The 21,883-nt window shown below is 41.3% G+C and overlaps 1 pseudogene; it reads left to right on the forward strand.

Moving 5' to 3' along the window:
- LOC109079372 overlaps positions 1–7,679 on the forward strand; it is an 18,700-nt pseudogene extending 11,021 nt beyond the window's left edge.
- Positions 7,680–21,883: the final 14,204 nt, after the last annotated feature.

Genomic DNA, 21,883 nt, shown 5'->3' on the forward strand with positions numbered 1-21,883 from the left:
TTTACTTCTTATCAGTTGAAATGCTGGTGTTGTATTAAGAATTGCCGGGTCTCTTCCTCATTACTTAATGATACGTTGTTATTAATTCAGCTATAACTGCTTTTATAATTTTAATGACATCAGCAGATATTATTAATCTAATTAATTATGGTTTTGAAATTTTGATTTCATTTTCATAAATAATTACAGATTTGGAATTTTTATTTAATTCATAAAATGGGTTCAGTTCCTGCTTTCACATAGCAACAATATTTGCTGATAATTGAAATTATAATTGCTCTTATAATATAATGAAAACAACATTAGAGATTGTAATCCTTGCACTGTCAATATTGCTCTGAAATCTTAATTTCTTCTGCAGTTAAGTAGGTTGGGCTACCCCTGTTTCAAGATACTTATTGATTAAAATTGCTAAGAGCAATTTAAATTAAATTAAAGATAAATCAATTAAATTTAAAACAGGAAATACTTTTTCTAAGTTGAAATTAGAATTTCATTTGCAATTAAGATTTTGGTTCTAACCTGTTAGGCCTTATTTTCTCTCCTCCGTCAGTTATTTAATTAACTCAGCCCAAATTTTCATAGGTTTTCCCATTTGGCTTAAGCCTGTTAGGGGCAAAACCCCAAAAGGAAAATTAGGGTTTTCTTCAATACTTAGGTTAGTTAGTGTTATCCTGCTACCGCAGCAACACCAACCCCTAGGTGTATCGACTCAGCAGCGCCACCACCCTGTCATTTTTCCTAACATTGGGAGCAAAACTTTTTCTTCTTCTTCTCTCTCTCTCTCAGCTGTCTTCTTCTGATTTGACTACTGTGGCTGTTTTGGGTTTGTACCTGTGAGAATCATAAAAAGCAGAGAACTTTAGAGACATTTAACAAAAATTTTGTGAAACTTGAACACTTTGTTCAAAATTGTCTGACTCTCACCCTACCTTCCCTTCTCACCCTGGGATCCTACCCAGCTAAGGCTAAAGTAGGTTAACAAGAGGACCGATAGGCGGCCGCCAAATATTGAATACGCAGCTAGAAACACTCTGATTGGTGTTTGGTTGTCAATCCTACCAGCTGAGAAACCAATACTTGTCATTGCTATCGTTTTTCTTCCGCCCCAGAGGAATTTTAATAGCAATCACAGTTCTGGTATTAGAAATCCCCATTTCCAAAGCCCTGTCTAGAAGTATCCTTCTAAATCAAAACTAACAAAAAAAAATTTTTTTTTTTTAATGTCCTCATTCTGTAACCAGAAAAGGGCATTTTGTGTTGTCTTTCTCTCTCATCTTACCATTGGCTCTAATCTTTCCTTACAAAAAAAAAAAAAACCCTTTCTTTTATAGGAAAAGTGGAAGTAGCCAAATAGTATTCTGTTCCTTGCTTCTGTTTGTTACTCTTCTTTTCTCCCTCTGTTCTACTAGCTGTGCTACCTGTGTGTGCTTATTAATTTTTCCCCACAGAGACTACAAATTAGAAGCACCACCCACCAGAGATTCACAGTCGCTGAGAACTACACTCACTTGCCCATTATACACTCAACGTCAACCCACACTTGACATTGCACATTTACACCTATGTTTTGCCTTGTTTTGTTTGTTTTGTTTTGTTCCTCCTCTTCAAGGTCTGTGTCAGTCTAGGTTCTAGATCTCCCTCACCACGTCAGAAACATGTCTCGCACATTGTTGGCCATTGGGAGGACCTCAGGACCAGCTGGATGAAAACATAACAAGCCTCACGAGACAAGACCCAAGTCAGAGCTACAGTCACAAAGAACTAGCCAAGATCACCGGCTCCTTAAGCCACACACTCATCGCCACCCTCAAGCTGAGCGACAGGCACGCTGCCCATGTCCAGCAGGAGCTGACACGCGCACAACGACACGTCGAGCAGCTAGAATTGGAGGCTCAGGAATGATGGGAAGGACCTGATGAAGTGGAACAAGGCATCGAGGAGGCATCGAGGAGGAGATCACCAGTCCCACCACCTCCACCCCGTGTGTTTCTCTGCACAGGCCCGGTGCACCCAGGACGCGATCTGCCCAGATGTCCTTCACTCCGGCGCCGGGACACCACGGACCCTGGGTGCATCCGCAGTGGAGGACGCGAGCTAGGCCCCGGGCGATGACTTCTCCCCCTCCGGTCTTCGAGATCTCCTCACGGAAACCGCTTCTCTCCCCTCCGCGAGACGGAACGCGACGCTGTGATCGTCGGAGACACCTTCGTCCGACACGTCCAAGCTACGTTAGCCGAAGGTAAAGTGCACACTCACTGTTTCCCTGGTGCTCATGTTCTCAATGTTTCTGCGCAGATACCCGCGATCCTGAAGGCCGACGAGAGCCCCAGAGCGGTCGTGCTTCACGACTTCAGGAGCCTGATCGAGACGGTTTTCGCAGCGCGACGCCCGCGGGTGACGATCATCGTGTCAGGACCACTGCCCCCGTATCGACGAGGACACACGAAAGGTTCAGTAGACTTTTTGCTCTAAAATAATGGTTATTGTCATGGTGTAAAGAACAGAAACTGCTATTTGTTAATAACTGGAATCTTTTTTGGGAGCGTCCTAGGCTTTTTCGCACTGATGGCCTGCACCCCAGCAGAGTCGGAGCAGAACTCCTCTCGGACAACATCTCCAGGACTCTACACTCCATTTGTCTAGTAAGCAAATTCTCAAATAATTGCTATGATGGCTTTTTTTCTACCCGCTTAAATGTTAGAAGTACTTGCGCTGTCCAATCTATTAAGACTGTGTCTGTTCCCTGAATAGTGAGGTCAAAATCTAAATTTAATGTAGGATCTAGAAAAAAAAACTGATCGTGATTAAACCAGAAAAAACGTAAAAATAAATGAACAAAAACACATTTCTAAAGTTTGGGCTCATAAACATCAGATCACTCACACCCAAAGCAGTTAATTGTAAATGAAATGATCACAGATAATAGTTTTGATGTACTTGCTGCTTGACTGAAACCTGGCTAAAAACCAAATGATTATACTGGTCTAAATGAGTCTACTCCACCAAACTACTGACTGTTATAAACATGAGCCCGTCAGACTGGTCGTGGGGGAGGTGTTGCAACAATATATAGTGATATTCTCAATGTTAACCAGAAAACAGGATACAGGTTTAGATCATTCGAAATACTTCTGCTTAATGTTACACTGTCAGATATGCAAATGAAATCTATCGTATCTCTTGCTCTGGCTACTGTGTACAGACCACCAGGGCCATATACAGAATTCCTAAAAGAATTTGGAGATTTCCTCTCAGACCTGTTGGTTACCATTGATAAAGCACTAATTTTCGGAGATTTTAACATTCACGTTGATAATACAAATGATGCATTAGGACTTGCGTTTACTGACTTATTAAACTGTTTTGGAGTAAAACAAAATGTCACCGGGCCCACTCATCGTTTTAATCATACGCTAGATTTAATTATATCGCATGGAATCGATCTAACTGATATAGATATCGTACCTCAAAGTAATGATGTTACTGACCATTTTCTTGTATCGTGCATTCTGCGTATTGATGATAATAACTATATAGCTTCGCGTTATCGTCCGGGCAGAACTATTGTTCCAGCCACCAAAGGCAGATTCACAAATAACCTGCCTGATTTATCTCAAACTGCTCTGTGTACCCATAAATACACATGAACTAGACAAAATGACTGGCAACATGGGCACTACCTTCTCTAATACATTAGAAGCTGTTGCCCCCATCAAATTGAAAAAGGTTAGAGAAAACCGAACTGTGCCATGGTACAACAGTAAAACCCACTCTCTCAAGAAAGAAACTCGTAGTCTTGAGCGCAAATGGAGAAAAAATAAATTGGAAGTTTTTAGAATTGCGTGGAAAAAAACAGTATGTCCAGCTATAGACAGGCTCTAAAAACTGCCAGGGCCGGAGCATATCCACAAACTCATAGAAAACAACCAAAACAATCCAAGGTTTTTATTTAGCACAGTGGCTAGATTAACAAATAACCAGACGCCACCCGATCTAAATATTCCCTCACAGTTAAAATAGTAATGACTTTATGAATTTCTTCACTGATAAAATAGATAACATCAGAAATACAATAACAAATGTAGATTCTACAGCGTCTAATACTTTAGTTTTATCCATTGCACCGAAATATAAACTGCAGTGCTTTACAACTATAGGACAGGAAGAGCTAAATAAACTTATCACTGCATCTAAACCAACAACATGTTTATTAGATCCTGTACCCACTAAAATTACTGAAAGAGTTGTTACCTGTAGCAGAAAAACCGCTTATCAATATTATTAACTCGTCGTTATCTTTAAGTCACGTCCCAAAACCATTCAAGCTGGCGGTTATTAAGCCTCTTATTAAGAAACCACAAACTAGATCCTAGTGAACTGGCAAATTACAGACCCATTTCAAATCTTCCATTTATGTCTAAAATTTTAGAAAAAAGTTGTGTCTGCTCAATTGTGCTCCTACCTGCAAAATAAATGATCTCTATGAAGAATTTCAGTCGGGTTTCAGGCCCCATCATAGCACAGAAACTGCACCTTGTTAAAATTACAAATGACTTGCTTCTTGCATCAGACCAATGCTGCAACTCATTGCTAGTTTTACTTGATCTTAGTGCTCCTTTCAACACCATAGATCACGACATACTCATAGATAGATTACAAAACTATACAGGTATCCAAGGGCAGGCTTTAAGATGGTTTAGATCCTACCTGTCCCGATCGCTACCACTTTGTTTTATTTAAATGGGGAGTCATCTCATTTATCACCAGTAAAATATGGAGTGCCACAAGGATCTGTCCTAGGTCCTCTGCTATTTTCAATATACATGTTGCCCCTTGGTAATATCATTAGAAAAATGCGAGATTAGTTTCCACTGTTATGCTGATGATACTCAACTATATATCTCAACAAGACCAGGTGAAACTTCTAAATTATCTAAGCTAACAGAGTGTGTTAAAAATGTAAAAAATTGGATGACCAATAATTTTCTCCTATTAAATTCAGATAAGAGAGATATTACTTATTGGACCAAAATACATTACACAGAATCTCGTAGATTACAATTTGCAATTAGACGGATGTACTGTTACTTCCTCTACTGTCAAAAATCTGGGTGTTATATTAGACAGTAACTTGTCTTTTGAAAATCATATTTCCCATGTTACAAAAGCAGCATTCTTCCATCTTAGAAAACATTGCCAAGCTACGAAACATGTTACCTGTTTCTGTGATGCAGAAAAGCTAGTTCATGCGTCCATGACCTCTAGACTGGACTATTGTAATGCACTTCTAGGTGCTTATCCTGCATCCTCAATAAACAAGCTACAGGTAGTCCAAAAATGCAGCAGCCAGAGACCTTACCAGGTCAAGAAAATATGATCATATTACCCCAATTTTACAATCTCTGCACTGTCTACCTATTAAGTTCCGTATCAGTTACAAAATATTATTACTTACTTATAAGGCCCTTAATGGCTTAGCTCCTGCGTACCTAACTAGTCTTCTACCACGCTACAACCATCACGCTCCCTAAGGTCACAAAACGCTGGACTTTTGATAGTACTAGGATAGCAAAGTCCACTAAAGGAGGTAGAGCTTTTTCACATTTGGCTCCCAAACTCTGGAATAACCTTCCTGATAATGTTCGGGGTTCAGACACACTTCCTCTGTTTTAAATCTAGATTAAAAACGCACCTCTTTGGCCAAGCATTCAAATAATGCATCTCATAATTTGGACTGCAGTTATATCTGATCAAATGCGCATTATTATTCTTTAGCTTGGGTTAAACTAATTAATTTTACTTGGCTGGAACAGCAGTTACGCTAATTATGTCTCTATTTGTTTCTCTGTTTCTGCTGGATCTACATCCCGTGGTAACTAGGATTTACACAAGCTCCAGTCTGGATTCAGAACACCTGAGAAGAGATGATGCCAACCCCTCAGAGGACCTCAGATGAGGCTAACCCAGAGACAACATACAGAACTACCACATTTTGCTATAAGTTTGATTGCATAACTGCTGTTAATAGAGTAAATTATCTGTATGTTTTACGTCTTTTATTGATTTTTCTGAACATTTCTGCCGTATGCACATAAACAGACAGTCATCACTGATAAGCTACTACTAAATATTGTAGAAACTTAATTTTCTGTAAAGTTGCTTTGCAATGATTTGTATCGTAAAAAGCGCTATACAAATAAACTTGAATTGAATTGAATCACCAGGCTAAAAGAGACACTAGTAGCTACTACACAAGAAATGGAAAAAGTCAAGGCAAACTACGCTGATCTCTCCAACAAGCTACAGTATGCGGAACAGCTCCTTGAAAAGGCCAAGGCCAACTTCAGAGACAAGAACTGCAGAATAAAAGCCCTTGAAACTCACCTGGATGAGTCAAGAAACGAGATCAGCCGCCTAACACGACAGCTGGACTACATCAAAGAGGAGTCAAACAGCTTCAGAGAGGTACTCAGACATGCCTACGAGCTGTGCCCTGAGCCTCCAAGGACACGACGGGCACCATTCTCACCCCTGCCAAGCAGGCCAGGGTCCCCTGTTCCTGGACTGATACGTGATCAAAAGGGGGAGGGGGCAGTGCTGAAACACTCACCAGCTCCCTCTGAAGAACTGTATGTCACGACAAAGATTAAAGACACTGCTCCAGCCAGCCACAGATCATCACTCAAGGACCTCGACAAGCTCACCAGGAACATTGGCAAATTTACCCCAAATGTGCCAGGCAGTCAGGAGATCAAATGATATCTGCAAGATGTCGACTTTCATCTGAAAATGAGACCCAGTGTCACCGACAAAGATAGACTTTATTTGATCCGAGCAACATCCAGCTCAGAGGTTCGCAGTTTCCTGGACCGACAGCCGGCCCACACAAAGACTGATTACCACCTGCTCAGAGAAGCCCTCATCAAAGAGTTTGCTGACCCTGAATCGGAACAAGGACTAGTGGATGCCCTGGAGACGAAACAAGGTCGTCAGGAATCTTCCCAATTGTTCTACAGCCGACTCAGACAAGCGTACCTCGGGACTCGCAATGAACAGAATATGGTGGAAGACTTCAATTTTAAAACTCTCTTCCTGAGGAATCTTCACCCTGGAGTAAGCCACCATCTTGGCGTCCTTGCATGTCCATGCACAATGAGTGCTCAACAACTGCGAGACTTGGCACACAAGGCCTACTCCAAACAGAAGACGGCTTCAGAAAAGAGCATCAAAACCACGGCAGTTCTTGACTTCAGCACTCAAAGTCAAGGTCTGGCCCTAGAGGGCACCCAACGTCAAGATCATGCCAAGCCAACACCAAAAGAGTGGAATGCATCCTCGTCCAACAGAGAACGGAACTCCCACGCCGGTACCCGACCTAAACAAAGGAACAACCACTGGGATGGACCGCATGGACGACAACGCTCACCTGGACGACATTCGGAGAAGTCATGGGAGTCATCAAGGCCTCATGAGAATCACTGGAATAGATCGTGGAACCAGCCAAGCTCATTTGGAAACTCAAGAGAAAATAACTCATGGGAATTCAACGGAACCTCCAAGGTAAGAAAACACACCTGGAAACCAGCCCAGGAATCGTTAAAAACTCACAAAGATTCCATGAAAGAGTTCAAACTGAATCCACGCAAGAACAAAAGACTTCATGCGTTCCACACTGAAAGGAGGAGAGTATTCCAACGAAGTGGGAAACCGAAAAAGAAAGAAACCAGATTTAGCCTGACTAGCAGCCGGATGAGAAGACAGCGACCACCTGACCCAACAAACCACAGAGAACAGCACTCTTTCACCTCACTCTCAGAGAATCGTAACTACCCTAACTTCAGATGGACAAGAAATCCTACCTGAAAACCCAGCAACAGAGTTAGTCCCTAACTCAACACCTGATGCCCCAGATCACAGCAGCGTCCAGCAAACCCCTGCTGGTGAAACCTCTCAAGTCCCTGAAAATGCTGTCTTGGTCGTCTGCCACTCCTCCGAAGAACACCAGATCAGTCCTGACATCCTACCTGTTTCCTCCCAAACTCCAGTCCCTCAACTCCTGGGCGACCTCATTGAGAAAGGTATAGCAAGAAAGTTTTACCTCTCCATCATCATCGAACATCACATCAAAGTTGAAGCCCTTCTCGACACGGGAGCTGACATCAGCCTAATGTCGACTGAACTCCTCGAAGAAGTCCAAGAAAGAACAAAGAGGTCTAATAGCACCCTCAACCCGTCAAACTTCAAGGGGTGTGAGCTTAACCTTCACGCATATTCCCACACAGGCCTACAACTAAAACATGTTGCCCCAATTCACCTAACCGTGGGACCAATGAATCTCATCCACCCACAACACACATCACCACTCACCCAACATCCACTCCTCATTGGGAAAGACCTGCTCAATTCGCTTTTGAAACATTTATATAGACTTCAAGCACCTGAAGATCTGGGACTCAAGTCCGCAAGCCTCCTCCCCACCAGCTAAACCAAAACCAAACCACACTCACAATCAACCCACACACACCGCCCCCCATTCACTGACTGACGATGCAAGGTCAAAGCCAAGAGCAAGCTCAACTCTGTTCATTGCAAGCGTCCAACTCAAACTCAGGTTCTCTTTGAATCATGACTGCCATAAACGTCCAAGACACACCAGTGGCTGATGCAGCACTAGCCCTGTGGACTGAAAACTCCGCTATTAGCCTAAAGCTCTTCAAAACATTGAAGCAGAGATGTCAGAGCCTACCACATGTCTCAAAGCACAGCCGCTTCCCTCTCAGTCCGTGGTCACCAACCATGGCTACCTCCGAGATGGTTTGCCCTGTAGACCTACAATGGAACAACAGACTCCTAAGTCACTACTTCCTCATTGTCCCCAACCTACCTCATGACATCTACATAGGAGCAGACATCATGGTTCGTCTCAATGCTTGCATTGACACTGTGAACGACGTCATATGGGCTCCCCCGTCACACCAACTGACACAATAAGTCAATCGCAAGAACCTTCGATCTGGTCAAACAATTCCAGATGCACGCGCAATGAGCATTGAACAAGAAGCTACAATACCTGCCTACAGCAAGAGTGTCAGCGTCCGCCTCAACATGCGACCTGGCCCCACACTCTCAACAGTAAAGTAGGTTCTTCCAACCTTCCAGGACTGCCTAAGACTAGGACTGACCTTGGAGGCCACACCCTCTAATGGAAGTGTCATCTCGTGCTGTGTATGTGTTGATCAACAATCTGTACGGCCAAAGACATGAACATTTCCCAAAGCCAGTCACCTGGGATGGCCTCATCATACCAGGCGTCCATGACTTTGAGCTAACAGTACCTGTTCATCGGCCCCATACCAGCCGAACTAATGTCAGATGAATGCGACGACACTGTAACATTCACAAAGCCCCATGAAGTAATTGCCAGCACTTCTATTCTGCCAGTGTCCAAAGAAAGTGTCTGTCAGTCAGAACTAACAGACGACACTCACCTCGCTGTCTATGCTGTCTCAACACAGCCTGCAACAGAATCACCTGCACAGATGACCGTTAAGGCCCAGAGTCCCTCAAATGACTCAACTGAGGAACCCTACGCTGGGTTCAATGCATAAGTCCAACAAATCCTGACCGAGGCGGATGCCCTCCACAGCGAAATGGATCGCCAAGGACTTAAAGATGTTATGTGCAAATACAAGGACTCTTTCGCAAAGGATTCCCTGGACTGTGGCCTTACTGATATCCACATGGTGCGCATCCCAACACCTCGAAATGCGCCACCCACATTTATGCGGCAGTACAAAATTCCGATAGCATCATACGAATCTGTTTAAGAGATCATTGACTCCATGCTGGAAAAGGGGGGTCATCCGGCCCTGTAACAGCACCTACTCTGCACCAATATGGCCAGTCCTAAAGCCCAACAGCAAATGGCGGCCCACCATCGACTATCGCATGTTGAACCAACAAGTTCTCTTATCGCGATGGCCCATGACTCAGTTGGACCAAGAGATTCCCAAAATCAAAGGCTCAACAATCCTTTCCACGTTGGACGTCGCCTCAGGATTTTGGACAATCCCTGTACACCCTTGATGAACCACACAAAACTGGCATTTCCACCTTGTCACTCGACAGTACACCTTCACCCGGTGCCCTTTCGGCGGCTATGCCAACGCCCAGCGAATTCAACATCTTTCTAACCAAAGCATGCCTGATGCCAGAGCAAGAGGCAACCTTGTTTCCGTGGATGATGTCCTTATGAAAAGCTCAAATGTGGCAGACCACCTCAAAGAAATTGACCACGTCCTGAACCAGCTGACAACGATCGATATCGACGATCTAGCATTGTATCACCTCACCAACAATGAGTATCAGGCTGAACTTGAAATCTCTCTGTTCTTCAAACAGCATTCCTTCGTCCTTGATCCAGAACTGGAAGCAAGGATCAGGGAGGAAGGGACGCAACTTATTGATTTGACTCCTGTGAATACAGCCTTAGAAGCTATAGCTCGCCTTCCGCCCACTGGTGAGCCAATCATTCGGTCTTGGTCTGTCGCTGACACAGCGCTTTGCATCTTTACTATCGTAGGATATATTGTGACTTTGATACTAGCCTTACTCCTGCACAAGCGAGTGAACGCCATACAAGAGTCTTTCAGTAAATGCACGTCTGGCCTCCTGCACATTTTCCGACGTGATAAAACTGACCAAGAACCCGTATTGAAGAACCCAACCAACCTGATTGAGATTACACCCATACCGCTTCGTTCGAACCACGGACAGTTAGATGAGATGCGAAAACCCAATTACAACTAATCTAAACAGCGGCACCCCTATGTCAGTTGAAGCGTTCCTAACCCATCTATCCCAAGTTACCCAAAGTCCTGCACCAGAAGTCAGCAATTCATGGAGATGTTGTTTGTGTCTTGTGTGTGTGACTGTTCTCTCTGTCTCTTGTTCCAGTGCCTGCTCGATGTTAGCACCAGGAACATCACCCAGCAAAAAAGGGGACTGTAGGACATGGTGAACAGTCACACCAATAACTGCAGAATTGGCTACTTCTGCCAAAGGAATTAAAAGAGCCTATTTTCCTCCCATCTGCACAATCTGAACACCATTAATGATTAACTAAAGGGGAAACAATGCTCAGTTGTATGTCAAGCATTAAACAAAGTGATAAGCGTCATTCCACAACAGAGGGCGTCTGTCGCTCATCAGAAAACTAATCATGAGCTAATCCATGTGATGCCGATAAACTAAGGTTGGTTTCCTGTCCAGCCATGTTGTTTTCCAATTAAAAGAGTTGGCGACATTAACTCTTTTCACATGAGATACTAAGGACCACTGTGTATCCAGAAGAGCATCTCATGATCACAATGTATAGGAAACCGCGGGAATCATCAATAATTAATGGACCTCAACACAAAGGATACATACGCCAATCCATCCCATGACTCTGCTTCATGCTTGGTTTGTGAAGTTTTTCTACAAACTGAACTTTTCAATAAATGATCTCAAAGGACAACCATTGAGAAATCTGAAGGTTTAATTTATATTCTACCAAATAGCCATGTTTTTATGTCTTATATATGTTTGATGTGTTCAAAATGTAATCAGTTACAGCTTTAGCAATATTTTATTGGACTTTTGCTTGAATAATAGTGCTATTAAATGTGTGTAAGATATGGAGAAGAGTCTAATTATTTAGAGCAGAGAATTTGCTCCACGTTATTTGCTTAAACTTGGAGCTGCGAAGAATGAAATGTCAAATTCTGTATTGTGTGCATAATGTGACTACTTTATAAAGAATTAATTAACCGAAAAGTTCCACAAGTGGAGGTTCATCTCACATGGCTGATGTCACATGATGTTTAATCAATGTGCAAAGAGGAAACGATGCAGAAATTGTCTACAAGCTCTGCAACAGCATCCCATTGGAAGATGGCGTGGGTAGGATGGACCAAATCGCTTGAATGAAACCCCAATGCACAAACTAAAGATCAGAAGCGCCGCAGCTTCCTTCTTACATGTAAGCTTGAACTACCTACTCCAAGCGCTGCTAAGCGTTCTTGCATCATCAGACCTCAAAACCACTCTGTTGAAACTTATTTGACTGCCAAGAATCTTGAAGTCTTGCAAACAGCATGAAACGCTATCAGAAAGGAAATGGAAGCTTCACGTGACCAGGCAACCAGCCAATCACCAGGAGGATTTTCCCCAAAAAGGCGTCATCCAAGCGACAGATCTGCAGCTTCCAACCCGAGGAGGCGGATTCCCTGAGAGCGAGGTAACAAGCGGGAATCTCAACTCTGCTTTTCAGAAGCGCAAAATGCAAGTAAAAACAAACCAAAGTTCATTTCTTGCTGAAATAAAATTTTAGATTGATCTTAAGCAGTAAAGATAAGACACATCTCTGCTTTTTGTGATTTTCAGCTAATGGTGCAATCCTAGCGAATAACCTCCTGGGACTTCATTCCGATCGTTTATCATTCTCTTCAGTAGCTTTGTGTGTGTATGTATGTGTGTGTGTGTCCATTGGGTTTTAGATCCATGTAATGGAAGTAGCTCAATAGAGATTCTTTGTTTCCATTTTTCTAAAAGAAGTATTGTCTTGTGTGTGGTATATTTACAAGATTAAACTTTGCTTAGATCCACATGCTACCTAGCTGAGGGAGTTTATAAAATTATCATTCTGTTTTTGTGTATTCTCATTAAGCCATGAAGTGGCCATAAACAGAATTGTAAGGACTCTCACTGAATTTTTCACGTTAGCTGGGCCAGGCACCGTGCGATTAAGTATAACTAATTAAATTTGGAATCAGTTCAATTAAAGCAATTCGAATCTTTAGATTCGACTCTTCTCAAAACAAATGAGCTAATATTTCCTTACACTCCTTTATAATAATCAGCATGCAGCAAAAGACATTTAAATCCCTTTAATAAACCCTTATGCATCTTCTGGCCGGAAATACACAGTTTCTGTATAACCATATGAAAATGACACATAATGTACCTCCTTCAAATCATCACACTGGCCGGTTACAGTTGTATTTATTCAAATTATACTTGATTTACACTAAACACAGATTATCAGTCTAGGGGTTACTCTACTTGGCTACACATTACTCTAAACAAATATACATGTATATATTTTCTGGAGTCGTTTTCTGTTTTTAATCATCACATACTGAAATAAATGTATTATTATTTATAGGAGAATCGATTGTAACAAAGCGCCAACTGAGACCAGCTGTCATTTTTACCGATGCCTTTCCTAGTGATGGAGTGCGTTCTTGCGGGAGGCCGAATTTGTTCATTTTGAACGAATCGCTTTAATGGCTCGGGAAGAGCGAGGTACGTCTCAGGAGTGAGAGTCTTCGTTCAGTCGCGCATGAGCAATATTCTATAGGTTCTGTACTAGAATTAGTCTAGTAGTTCACCTGTTTCAGTCAATGCAGTCTTGAGCCGGAAAGAGAATTGATTAGTTCATCTCATGAGTCTTTGGGTTTATCAAGTCATTCGTTCATCATGTGACAGCCCCATAAGCTTTAACCTATGCAGTCTGAGTCGGAAAGAGACTTAATAATAATAATAACAACAATAACCAACCTTTGTTACAACATTCAGTGTATGGAAAATAACCATCATGATAGAAATTCACACATTTATAAACTGTAAGAAGTAAAAAGCTACAATTTGAGTAAATAATAATTACAATAATGATGAAAATGATGATGATGATGATAATAATAATAATAACAACAATAACAACAACAACAACAACAACAACAACTACTATGCACCTGTTTGTAAGGAAGCTTATAAATTAATGTCTCTATCCAATGCTGTCACGTCACGTGACAAAAGAACGAAAGATAGGTTAGACCCATAAGCTTTAACCATAGACTGTATAAAAGGTTTTGTCACGTGATGAAGGAACGACTCAAACCCGAAGACTTGTCAGATAAGAGGTGAGGTGAGCTAATCATAGACTGAAGACCCACAATGAAATAATCTTTTCTGTTTATTATAGCATTACAGTTTTGTATTGTTTGTAGTGTGATCAATTGCGTAAGTACTAGTAGACATGTTCGGGAAGTAAATAACGTAACATTTTAATTAAATTTTGATAAAATGAACTAAATGAACGAAAGGACTCGAAAAAAAATTAAACTCGCACTCTCATACATTCACAATAACAAAAACACCACAACAACAAGCTCACTTCACCAAAAAAAAAATAAAAAATTACTACCATCATGTTACAACAATCATAACAAAACACAGTGGCGTTGTTTGCGTTATGGCAGGAGGATGGCAGGTGCCATACCCTAGCATTCAGAGTCATATAATGTCCAACCCTCCCCGTTTTCCCCGGGATTCTCCCATATTTTCTATCCCGCTATCATCCCGTTTAAAAATGTTCCCGTGATTTCTCCCCGTATTTTAAATGCTTTCTATAAAAAAAAAATCCACTGGGTGTATTTAATTATCATACTCGATGCTGGAAGGCACGCGGCTTGTACAGAAGTCAAAGCAGTATCCCTAATATGGTCAAAGGCATCCAGCTATCACTGTAGCAAGCTTAATAAAATGTAAAGACAATTACATACCCGCCAGCTTTTCAAAAACCTTGAGTGAGATTTTGTCAGGGGTGGTCAAAAAAGTGCTGGCGCCTTACACGCGACACTAACCACACAAGATTGGTGGCTCAGATATCAGAGTAGTATTGAAATTGGCGTTCACCCATGTTGTACCCTGAATGATTCTTTTAAATAAAATAAGGTTTAAACTTTTTGTCCTGGCAGGGAATACTCTTTGGGACTTCTTTGAAACCTTAAAGAATCAATGGTCATGTTGGTTTAATAACTTTACTCTCGGTTAAAAAAGCCAGGCCTTGCCTAACTTCTGTTGCACAAATTTTCCATATTTGTTCTAAATTCTTTTGGAATACATCTCTCTTACCTGTTCGAAAAGTGCTGTTAAGTTCTACTACAGAAAATAATCTTCTCATCCAAAGTGGGTCCTTTTGTACGGTTAATAAAAGATAAATGCCATGTGAAGAATAAGCAATGCACAGGAGACTGATGTTTTTTGAAGCATGCTGGCAAAGCTACTCTATAAGGGTTAACAAAAGGTGCTCTCCTGGTATGACCAGCGGATTCACTGATGTTCACAAGCTTGAACACACAGAAACCAAATTATTTAATTCAAGATGTAAGTTTAAGAAGCGTAGAGTACTCAAGGATGACGACTTTCATTGTAACATACCCTGAGTCTCAGCTGGTAGCAGATTTTCATCACCAGTGCATCTTCTGGCGGTAGTTTTCCTAGTTTTTCCCGTCACAAAAATAAAACTACAGAAATAGTTGTTTCATTGACAATATGCCTTTTAAAAACTCTCTGACAAAAACTGTTATGTACTCATTTTTTCCCCCCCTGTTTCTCTTGGCTAATGAAGAATGTATTGTGTGAGTCTGATGTCCTCCCGGTCCACTCGCTCCCCTCACCTGGCTAGCCACTACAAATAAACCATGCCTGTTAACAACAAAAAAACCTGTCTCCCTTTCTCCAGAATAGTATTAAAACAAAAGAAAATGGAAACACTTACGAAAAAATACAGGTTTGCAATCTTAACATTAGAAAATATGACACAGCAGGACATGCATACAAAATATGAAGTGCTAAAGTTTGGTTTGAAACATTATTAGACATCTCTTGCATGACTGCACTACAGAAACACAACAAAGGGAAAGACCATTGCCTTATATAGTGACTGTCTTACTGTTTGTGGGCTTTTATGTAAAAAAAAACCCTGGCTTTAAACACTTTTGCTAGGTATTTGAGTAAATGAAAACACAATACTTACATTTCAAATGTGAAGTCCTCCACAGAACTCTCACCTGCCTCTGAATATAAACACCTTCGTCATATGCACGCAAGTGATTCTGGGATATGGAAGGGTGCGAAGTGCCCATAAAGATGTACACTTCATTTTCCTGGGAATGAAGGGCGCATTTGAAGTCGCTTTCGAAACACTCGTCAGCCTTCGTCGCGCCGCGGTGACGCTATTCGCACTTCAAATGCGGTCTTCGAGAGTGCACATTCTGACTTTGGGACAGCTTACATCGTCATGACGCTGTGACGCAACGCGCACTTCACATCCGCACTTCGGGAGTCCACACACTTCCGTTTGGGACACCCTTCGTCGCGCCACTGTGATGCATTCGCACTTCAAATGCGCACTCCGGAGTCCACGCACTTAAGTTTGGGACACAGCTTATGCTTCAGGGTGCAGCGCATAGGGTTCAGTGACGCTTATTAGCGCCATCTATGGTCGGGGAGTTTGAAAAGGAACGAGTGATTCTCGCCTCAAGATTAGATTTTTTTTTTGCGTGAGAAATGTGATGTGTGGCGTGAGTGCGTGTGAAAACAGGCAAAACCGTGTGTCACACTGCGAAAGCGTGAGAGTTGGCAGCTCTGCAATTAGTTTAGTTTAGTTTAGTTTGGTTTAGTTTAGTTTATTTCAGACAGACAACTTAGGTTCAACACAATTGAGCTAATGTACAACAACATATTTACATCAGTGCAATGCACTGTATTGCAATGTATTTGTGTGTTTATCTCCAGGTAATAAATAAAGTATCTGTATACTTATACAGTCTCCCGTATTTAGGTACCCAAATGTTGATAACTCAGCGGGGTGTGTGTGTCACGATGAGAGCTGCTGTTATGATAATGGGGACTTCTCTGATTGGATCCCGCTTCAGGATAGTGGTTAGCATAGTTTTTATCTGTGTTTTGGTCATAAAAATGTTTTATTATTATTATTATTTTAACAATGTAGAAATCATAATGGCAGATTTTACACAATCATATAAATTATTAATTATTTTCTCTGTGTGGAGTGTCCACAGTCGCAGTTTGTTGCATTAATTATCGCGCGTCTTTTTGATTACCTGTCAAATTGATGAGTAAAAATAAAAAGAAGCAGGACTATTCAATCCTCCCTGGATGCTTTTTTAACAAAAAAATTAAATATAATTCAGAAGCAGGAGAATGGTAGCAACAATGAAAAAAATTAGGACTGTATCAGTGCTTTCAGCGAAACATAATCTGGGCCTACAGTTTCTAATACAAATCCTACAGAGAACGTTCCATTAATCAGCATTAGCTGCAACCCAACGGAGGATATTAACAAAACTAAAAATGAAGCTCCGAGGCAACCACAGCTTTTAAACTTTCTAATCCAAAATGGGAGACGATTTTTGTCACAACTTTACAAAATTCATGAATGGATTGAATATTCAGTTTCAGACAATGCTGTGTTTTTCTTTGCCTGTCGGCATTTTGGCGGTTTGTCATTTGGGCCCGGAGAAAGAAGTGAAGCTCGGCCATTCATAGAGAGAGGTTTTACATGCTGGAAAAACATGCATTCACAGTTAAAGGAACACACCGAGCAGCCTCGACACCGAGATACAGTGAAGGCATGGGCAGAGTACAACGATGTATGTGCAGGTAAAAAAACATCAATAGCAACAGCTATTACAAACAACAGAACTGCCAAAGTGAATGAAAATCGAACACAAGTGAAAACTTTGCTACGTGCAACAGGTTACCTGGGACGTCAAGGTTTGCCCTTCCGTGGACAAGATGAAGGGAAAGAGTCAAACAACCGAGGAAAATTTTGTGAACTAACTGATGTTTTTGGAGAATGGAATGAACATATGGACATTATACATCAACGGAGAGTCAGAATGATCTCATCACAGTGTTTGGGAACAAAATTGTTAAGACAATTGTTGACGAAGTCAAAGAGGCCAAGTTTTATGCACTGTTAGTGGATGAAACCAAAGACATTTCTAAAAAGGAGCAGTTTGCAGTTTTTTTGCGGTACGTACACTCTGGTGTAATAAAAGAGAGTGCTTTAGGAGCTTTTCATATGGAAGACCTCTCTGCTTATTCACTTTCTACATTTCTTGTTGACAAGTTAACTGAGTTTGGCATAGACATGCAGTTTTGCGTTGGACAGTGCTATGATGGAGCCAGTGTTATGTGGGGATCTGTAAATGGAGTTCAGGCTAAAATAAAAGAGACAGTGCCTCATGCAGTTTATACTCATTGCTATGCTCACAGATTGAATTTAGTTCTTGTGAACACCATAAGGAATATTCCCGAACTGTCTGAATTTTTTGACGTGCTCCAAACATTATACACTTTCATTGCAAATAGCAACACACGGCACGTAATGTTCGTGAAAGTGCAAAAGCACCTGGGACAAAAAGTACTACAGCTGGAACGGACAAGCGCAACTCGGTGGCTACTGGGACAGAGCGGTACAAAAAATAGAATTGCACTTTGAGGCAGTTATGGCTGTTTTGGATGCAACTGCTACAGCCCACAGGGATGGGTCAGTCGAGGCTGCTGGACTTAAGTCAAAATTGGAGTCGTACGCTTTTATTGTCATTCTTCACATTGTTGAAAAGGTAATGGCTCTCACATATGGTATGTCAGAACAGCTCCGGGAGTCTTGCCTTGTTGTCCTTAAAGCAATGGCTTTGATCATAAGCACCAAAGAGCACCTTTTTACAATCAGATCCGAAACTGAATGGGAGGCTGTGTTGGAAAAAGTGAAAAGCTTTGCTGTCACACTAGGTATTTCCCCTGAGTATGCAGCCACAGTATCCAAGTCCTGGCCTGCAAGACTACAGAAAGTGTTCAGCGACAACGATGCCCTTTTACAGTCTCTCGAGGCTTTTCAACAAAAACTCGCCTTTGTTCATGGATTCAGCGAAAATTGCTGTATTTGCGGACTGCTACTCTGCACATGTTGATGAAGTCATCCTTGAGTCCCAGGTCAGCTCTGCAAGGATTTTTTAAAAGTGTAATGAAAAACCAACAAATGACAACATCTTGTCAGATTTCAGTCATTTGCAGCCTTTGCCTTGGCCTTCAGTGAATTAATGAAACTATTCCAAATCATTTTTACCCTACCGATCACAACAGCTTCCAACGAACGATTTTTTTCCGCCTTAAACAAGTAAAAACGTATCTAAGGACAACAACGGGTGATGAGAGACTAAGCCACTTAATAATCATCATCTCTGTAAAAAAAGATTTTGAAAAATTTTTATATTTATATAACCTTTCAACTAACTTTTGCACTGCTCTGACCTCGCCACTACCCACTTATGCAAGAACAACTGACCAGACACGGTAAGACATGCGTTTTTATATTTCTGGTCTCTATGAATTATATAAGTAGTGCATTGTGCACTATGTTTAGGTATAACGTATGAAGGTTTATAGTTCAGGAACGTTGTTTTTAAATGTATGGCCACAATTATGCCATACCCTAGGTTTTCGTGAAACGCCGCCACTGAGCTGTTCGCTTTCAAACACATAATGAATGTTAAAATATGAATACACATTTCCTATAACACATTTTTACATTTTTTTATGAGAACATATCTGAATTATCAGGAGAAACAAAAGCAGACGCAAACTTCAATGTCTTTCCGCAAGTGCAGTTTGGTAGAGTCTGAGGTAAACACAACGCCTTCACCATGGTAACCCAGAGCCCACCCTGGCCCCACACTACATAACAGCCAATCACAAAATTGTTGTGATATTCAATTGTGCTTCATATGTTTTTTCTTTTTCGCTTTCTTACCGCCCACTCCCGCAACGCATGTGTCCACTCCCGCCCACAAACAAGCTAATGTTTATATAATTTTTACGCATCATGGAGCTGCTATCAATATGCACGGAATTGAAATCGGTTTGAATGAGCGCTCGAGCTGTTCACTTTCGATTTGACTGTCGCATACAGTGCTCCGTGTAAGGGAAGAACATCTTACAAGATCAGATGTGTGTCAATGAGCTCATAATCTGTTGATGCATGGTGCATGGCCTTTTCAATCTCAGTGGTGTAGTGCAGGGTATATTCAGGTATAAGACGTATACCCGCTTCTTCTTAGTCGACTTTGTGTAAACCCACTTCTAAATCCCCTCTGATGCGCATTCAGTAGTGTCTATTAGCCAAAATCATGACCGTCCACCACATGAGTAGCTAATCAAATCACAAGTGAATAAATGCAAGTATTCCCTAAAACACAGCCATTAAAGACAGTGATGCGGTCGGGACGCACCAGCTTCCCTTTAAATATGATTGATGATTGCGCCCGCTTTATCCCGAGAGTGACAGAGATGCTGCCTCTTCAACTACAACTTCGCACGAAGACATCAGCCAAAGTGAGCACTCGGCAAAACTAAAAAATAAAAATTAGTGACAATAGTCAAATAATCAGACCCATACTCAAAACCAAAAAGTGAAAGTCGTGACATTTGTCAAGTATGGTGACCCATACTCGAAATTGGTGCTCTGCATTTAACCCATCCAAGTGTACACACACAGCAGTGAGAAGTGAACACACCGTGAACACACACCCGGGCAGCAGTGGGCAGCTATAGATCCAGCGCCCGGGGGAGCAACTGGGGTTCAGTGCCTTGCTCAAGGGCACTTCAGCCATGGGTATTGAGGGTGGAAGAGAGCGCTGTTCATTCACTCCCTCCCCCCTACAACTCCTGCCAGCACCGAGACTCGAACCTGCAACCTTCTGGTTACAAGTCCAAATCTCTCACGTTAGGCCACAGCTGCCCCGTACCGGCACTTCTATATTTTAATCTTTAGTGCCCAGAGTCATAGCATCAGTTTCTGGGTAATTAGAAATGACACTATAAAAAACAGACTTCCCAGGAGGGGGCACCGTGAATTACTCTCATCGCGACAAATCCTGTGAATGCAAGCAGAATCGGTCTGGGGCGTGAGAGAGGTAAAATAATTAATGATTGAGTTCTAATTTGAATCAGTACATTATTAAATGAATTGAAGTTTTTGCGATCAGATATTTTTTAAACCGGTAAACTCCTGTAAATTTTACAATCCAAGGATCCAGTAAACGAATGTGTTCAAAGTTCAACAGTAAGTTTAAAATGGCTCTAATTCCAACTGATTTAATCAGAGATTGCAGGATCACAGGCAGAATTATTCAATTCAGCTTGTATTTGGCTTAAAAGCACGAATGTTTTATAATGAATCTTTTTTTTTTTCACTATATATAAATTGTAATATGTATGGGGGTAGTTGGGGGTTACCATTTGCCCGTCACTGCCATGGGAGATATAGTCAGTCAAACATAGGAATAGGAACAATTCTGGATAAACTGAACACTTTTTTTTTTTTTTTTTTTTTTTCAAATAGAGATCTTGATTCTCCTACGATTCTGAACAGACAACTAAACAAACAGCTTGTAATTTACTAGAGGTTCTGACAAAATGTTACTTGTTGCAGTCTATTTGATTTTTAAAATTTGAATTTATTGCAAAATTTGCACCTCTATTGTGGCTAATATTAATTTCATAATGATCACTCCGTGAAGTAGCAGAAGTTAAGTGAAATGGCCCATTTTGGGGTAAATTAAATGCAAGACTAGTCTTAAAGCGAAAGGATGAATGCTTTATGTTATAAATAGTATCTATAATAAGATTTACATTCCATTAATAGATTTAATTAAAAAAAATGGGGGCATATTAAGAGTATAGGCCTACCCACTAGGGATTGGACAATTCCCCGATTCGCTCTGTGCATGGGCATAAAAAGTTAACAATGCGATGCATCGGTTTAAAAAGTGTGCATCGGCTACAAGTTGTCATTTATATCATATTTACATCTGTAAAACCCAATTTATTTATATATTATTACTAGTGGATGCGCTATACTTTAGAAAGTGACCATTAATCTGTGACCAATATTTTATATGTAGATTGATTTCTCTCTAAACTGTTCTCAAGCGCACCCTCTCATCACCGCTGCTGCTGCTGCTGC

Source organism: Cyprinus carpio, unplaced genomic scaffold (genome assembly GCF_018340385.1).
Source record: "Cyprinus carpio isolate SPL01 unplaced genomic scaffold, ASM1834038v1 S000006515, whole genome shotgun sequence".
In the NCBI taxonomy this organism is placed as follows: domain Eukaryota; kingdom Metazoa; phylum Chordata; class Actinopteri; order Cypriniformes; family Cyprinidae; genus Cyprinus; species Cyprinus carpio.